This window comes from Cryptomeria japonica, chromosome 2 (assembly GCF_030272615.1).
Source record: "Cryptomeria japonica chromosome 2, Sugi_1.0, whole genome shotgun sequence".
NCBI lineage: Eukaryota > Viridiplantae > Streptophyta > Pinopsida > Cupressales > Cupressaceae > Cryptomeria > Cryptomeria japonica.
Window position 1 is genome coordinate 251,757,642 of NC_081406.1, and position 5,682 is coordinate 251,763,323.

The 5,682-nt window shown below is 34.7% G+C and overlaps 1 non-coding gene across 1 annotated transcript; it reads right to left on the reverse strand.

The window, feature by feature from the left end:
* Positions 1 to 3,721: 3,721 nt before the first annotated feature.
* Positions 3,722 to 3,793, reverse strand: TRNAT-AGU (transfer RNA threonine (anticodon AGU)). Its single transcript has one exon. It is a non-coding gene; the product is annotated as a tRNA-Thr (tRNA).
* Positions 3,794 to 5,682: the final 1,889 nt, after the last annotated feature.

The following is a 5,682-nucleotide window of genomic DNA, read 5'->3' on the forward strand; positions in this document are numbered from 1 at the left end:
CCCGAGTGCAGTTACTAGCAATATCAATGTACCTAGCTTCAGCAATAGATATGGACATTGAATCTTGTTTCTTACTAGCCCATGAAATCAATATCTTACCCAAAAAGAATGCACCATCAGAGGTATTTTTCTGGTCATCAACATCGCCATCGCAATCAGAATCAACGTAGGCACATAACATTAAATCATTATTCCTTAGATACCACAAACCATAATCCATAGTTCCTTTTAGGTATCTAAATATCCTCTTTACAATAGTGACATGAATCTCTTTTGGATCAGCTTGACATCTAGCAGCCATGCACACAACATGCATAATGTTAGGTCTAGTCTGAGTCAAGTATAGTAGTTCACCAACCATAGATCTATACAAGGTCTAATTAGATTTCAAAGATTCATCATTTTTAGATAATTTGTAGCCAGTCACCATAGAAGTTCCAACTAGTTTAGACTCATCTAATCCAAACTTATTCAATATTTTCTTTAAATATTTAGTTTGAGATATAAAAATACATTTTCTAGTCTATGAAATATGCAATCCTAAGAAAAATTTCATCCCTCCTATCATAGACATCTCAAATTCTTTCTGCATATCACCGACAAACTTCATGCTCAAGCTATTATCTCCTCCAAAGATAATATCATCAACAAAAACTTCAACAATTAAGATGTTATCATTTTCAATCTTTAAATATATATTACTATCAACAATACCTTTATTAAATCCTAATTTTAATAAGTACTTATCCAATTTAGCATACCTGGCACTAGGGGCTTGTTTCAATCCATAAAGAGATTTCTTCAGTCTGCATACTAAGTCTCCATCATCTGATAATGAAAATCCATCATGTTTCTCAATGTAGACTTCTTCTTCAAGATCGCCATTCAGAAATGATGACTTGTCATCCATCTGATATACCTTGAAATCCTTATAACCAACATATGCAAGCAACAATCTAACAACTTCAAGTCTAGCTACTAGAGAAAAAGTCTCCTCATAATCAATCTCTTCCTTCTATGAATATCCTTTGCATATCAATCTTGCTTTATTTCTCACAACTTCACTGACTTCATTCAATTTTTTCATGAATACCCATTTAGTACCAATCACATTCTTATTGTTAGGTCTAGGCACAAGTTTCCATGTGTTATTCTTTTCAATTTGATTCAATTCTTCTTCCATGTCCCTTATCCAATTGTAATCTTTTCAAGCCTCAATAACATCTTTGGGTTCAATTTTAGAAATCAAACATACCTCTTTAGTAGCTAGCCTTCTTCTAGTCATCACACCTTTATTTTTATCACCAATAATCTGATTTTGAGAATGATTCAATCTTACATACCTCAGAGTCTTTTGATCATTCTAATTTTCAGGTTCCTGCACCTCTCCATCAACATCAACAATATCCAAGTTAGTTTTCTCTACCAGATCATTCTGCTTCAATTCTTTAGTCCGAATACGTGTTTGAACAACATGCTAACCATAATCATACCTCCATATTCTGATCTCTTTTCCACAGTTCTCATTAACCTTCACATTTGCACTTTCCACTATCTTTCTTAGTATCTTATTGTAGCACCGATAGGATTTTCTCTTTGTTGAATATCCCAATAATTTTCTTTCATCACTTCTTGCATCAATCTTTCCTATATCCTCATCTCTTGATATAACACTTGCTACCAAAAAATATAAAATATATCACAGTAGGAACTTGACTAAACCATAGCTCATAAGGGGCCTTACCAGTATCCACTTTTATATGTACTCCGTTGAATGTGTAAATAGCTATGCTAACAACTTTCCTCCATTAGATCTTCAGAACATTCCTTTCAATCAACATATTCCTTGCAACATCCAAGATAGTCCTGTTCTTTCTTTCAAAAAATCCATTTTGCTATGGGGTTCTAGGATTAGATAATTATCTTCCAAATCCATGCTTATCACAGAATGACTCAAACTCACCGGAAAAAAATTCTCCTTCTCTATTAGATCTCAAAATTTTCGCCTTCAATCCTATCGCAGTCTCAACCTTTTCTTTGAATATATTGAATTTGTCCAATTCTTTTGATTTTTCTTTCAAAAAGACAACCCACATCATGCTAGAACAATCATCAATTAGTAACATAAAATATCTGTCACCCTGCACACTTCTAATATTTGTAGGTGCACATAGGTCAGTATGCACAAGATCTAGCAATCCATCAGATGTATACTTCTTACTCTTGAAAGAAATTCTTGTTTGCTTACCCATTTGATATTCCTTACATACCAGATTAGTAGGTTTAACAATTTTAGGCAGATTTCTAACAACTTCTGTAGAACCAATCTTAATCATTGAATCAAAATTAACATGACACATTCTTCTATGCCACAACCAAATTTCATCAATCTGAGAATCAAACAACTTTTCTCACCAGCATTCAAATGAAAGATATTACCTCCAGTCTTAGTTCTTGATGCAATCTCTATAGCAGAGGCATTTAGGATCTTGCATTTTCCATTCTTGAATTGTAAATTATAACCTTTATCAACCATCTATCCAACACTTAAAATATTATGCTTCAAACCTTCAAGATACAAGACATCATTAGTGTTATGATTACTATCAAAGGAAATAGAACCTCTACCACAAATTAGATAGGCTTTGTCATTTCCAAACCTTACTATTCCACCATCATATCTTTCCATTCTCAAAAAATTGCTTTTATCACCACTCATATGATGTGAAAAACTGTTGTCGATCATCCATTCATCTTTCTCTTCAACTTTAGTAGCTAAAGTTTTCTCCTCAATAGTCCAGCTTGTGGAATAAACATGTACTAGTCCATCTTATTTGATAACAATAAACACAGCTTCATCTCCTTCCAATTCTTCATCTGTGACACCTTCATCAACAACATAATAATAGTTCTTCTGATGCTTATACTTCCGATTAGGCTTATCATACTTCTCATGCTCCTCATATCTATGTTTCCTATCATGCTTATCAAATTTATCATGCCTATCATATTTAGACATTCTCTCTGGGAATCTAGAAGAAAAATGTCCTATCTTAATGCAAGAGAAACATTTCAGAGGCAATTTTCCATCGTACTTACCAGCTCCCTTAGGCAATCTTTGGGCAATCAATACTTCAAGATCATCCAATTCTCTTTCTTTCTCTTCCATCTCTCTTATTTCTCTTTCATATCTGGATATTTTGCATTCATCAGGATCATACTTTTGTTTTTCAGATACAAATGCTTTAAATGTTGTCTTAGACTTTCTATGTTATTCACCAAATTCACTAAATTCAAATGCAACAATATTTCCGACCAACATATCTCTTGTCATAGTAGTCACACTTTGGATCTCATCTATAGTAGCTACCTTATGTTTGTAAGAAAGAGGCAATCATCTCAACACCTTAGTAACAATTTCATCTTTTTCAAGGGTTCCACCAACACATCTGATACCTAGGACAAGTTAATTCACCTTAGCCATAAAGGAATTTATGTTCTCATCTTCGCCTTGTTGAGACATGGACCAGCTAGGACTCGAACCTAGGACCTTCCATACGTTGCTGGAGTGATCTACCACTAAGCTACTAGCCCCTCTTGGACCAGTCCATCGTCAGTCTGGGTGTGGCTTATTTCCAACACCAACAACTCCCTTAAGCCACACCTCTCGTGTGCCTGGGGCTCCTAGCCTGGACCTATCTTTGATACCATGTCAAAGACATGGACCAACTAGGAATTGAACCTAGGACCTTCCATACACTGATAGAGTGCTCTACCACTGAGCTACTGGCCCCTCTTGGACTAGTCCATCATCGATCTAGGTGTGGCTTATTTCCAAGACCAACACTCCCATCTTTCACATCTCATACTTCCCTTTCAAACTCTGCATCTTAGCAACTTTGACTTGTTTTATCTCCTTCATACAAGGTTTCAAGCTTCTCCCATATCTCATGTGTAGTCTAAAGTCCCATTACATTAGTCATTTTTGAATCAGTTAGGGAACTCAACAATACTTACTTAGCTCTGATGTTATTTTCATCTTCCTTGATCTCATCAATAGTAACAGGTCCATTCAGAGGAACAAAAGAGGCATTCTTTGCAGTTTTCTAGTAATCCTCTCCAATACATCTCAAATGCACCGCCATCTGGTTCTTCCATACAACATAGTTGCTTCCATCAAATCTTAGAGTCTCTTTCTTAAAGATAACACCTCCAATTGCCATCTCGGATCTCCTAAAGCGATTAAGTTTATTTTGGAGGATCTAGTTCTGATACCAATTGTTGGCAACAACAATGAAGGAAAAATGAGAGGGGGGGTGAATTAGTTTTCATTAGATCTACAAACTTAACTATAAATACAAATTTGATTAACTGCAACAAAACCAAAGATAAGCAAATTGATAGTACAACACACAACACCAAGATTTTGACATGGAGAACCTAGTTAAGGGAAAAATCATGGTGGGAACCTACACACAATAAGATGATACTCTGCAGTAGTATATGAAAATAATTAAAATGGGGAATGCGCCAACATTCAGACACACTGCCTAGAGCTCACAACTCAAGATATAATAACCTGGAAGGCTACAACCCTCAAGGAAGTCTCACTGAATTACAACAAGATTCAGACTACAATCTGAAAGGAATGAACTACAATAATAATATCTACTAATGCCCAATGACAGTTATAGTTAAGCACATTTGTCTTCTCTACACCAATCTCTACTCAATAAAACACACAATCCCTTTGTTCGCACATACACCACTCTTCGATAATGTTGACACAAGATTGATATCCAAATTACATGACTATCACCTATTTATACTCTTCATCAACCTTGACAACAAGGTCGACTAAACCCTCAACGCTCAACACCCAATTATAAAATTATGTTACATGATACTAAGATTGACCACCTGCCCAATATAATGATATACATGATATAACAAGGACCTAAATCAAATCTTTGAATACACAACACCACCAAAAATCATGCCACGATCAACCGCAACACGCTAGACCACTAGGAATATCCCATAACACGAAGAACATCATCGGCTAAGTAAAATCACCAAAAAATTGCACAATGATCAATTTGGATCATCAAAACAAATAGGAAACAATTAGGAAACAATTAGGAAACACTATCAAGCATGTTAGAATTATCAACAATAGTTGCACCAACACTAGTTATCAAATCTTCATCGATCAACGTCTAAAACTCAAGAACACTCAAACGACAACAACTGCCAAAAAAATGATAATTTTTAGAGCACCAAATCACAAACCATATAGAAAAAAGATACACATGAACATCCCAAACAATCTCCCAAAATATATTCTCAAGATCTGATCACACTGAGATTTATCGGAGGAAATACCAAAATCTACAAAACATTGATAAGAAAAACAACTACAAACTGGATCATATGATATGATCAATTAAGCTTCCTGGATTATTGAAACTAATACAAAAAGGTGTAATAACATTAGAAATACTCCATACACCAAAACATGATCTCAATAAACCAATCTGCAATCACCATCTAGTAATAAATCACAGGAATATGTTGACATCAATGACAACAACATATCTTATTAGCAACAATGCCCAACAACATATTAAATTTTTTTAGAGACATAATCATCATTTTTCATGCTTACAACTTTCAAAGCAT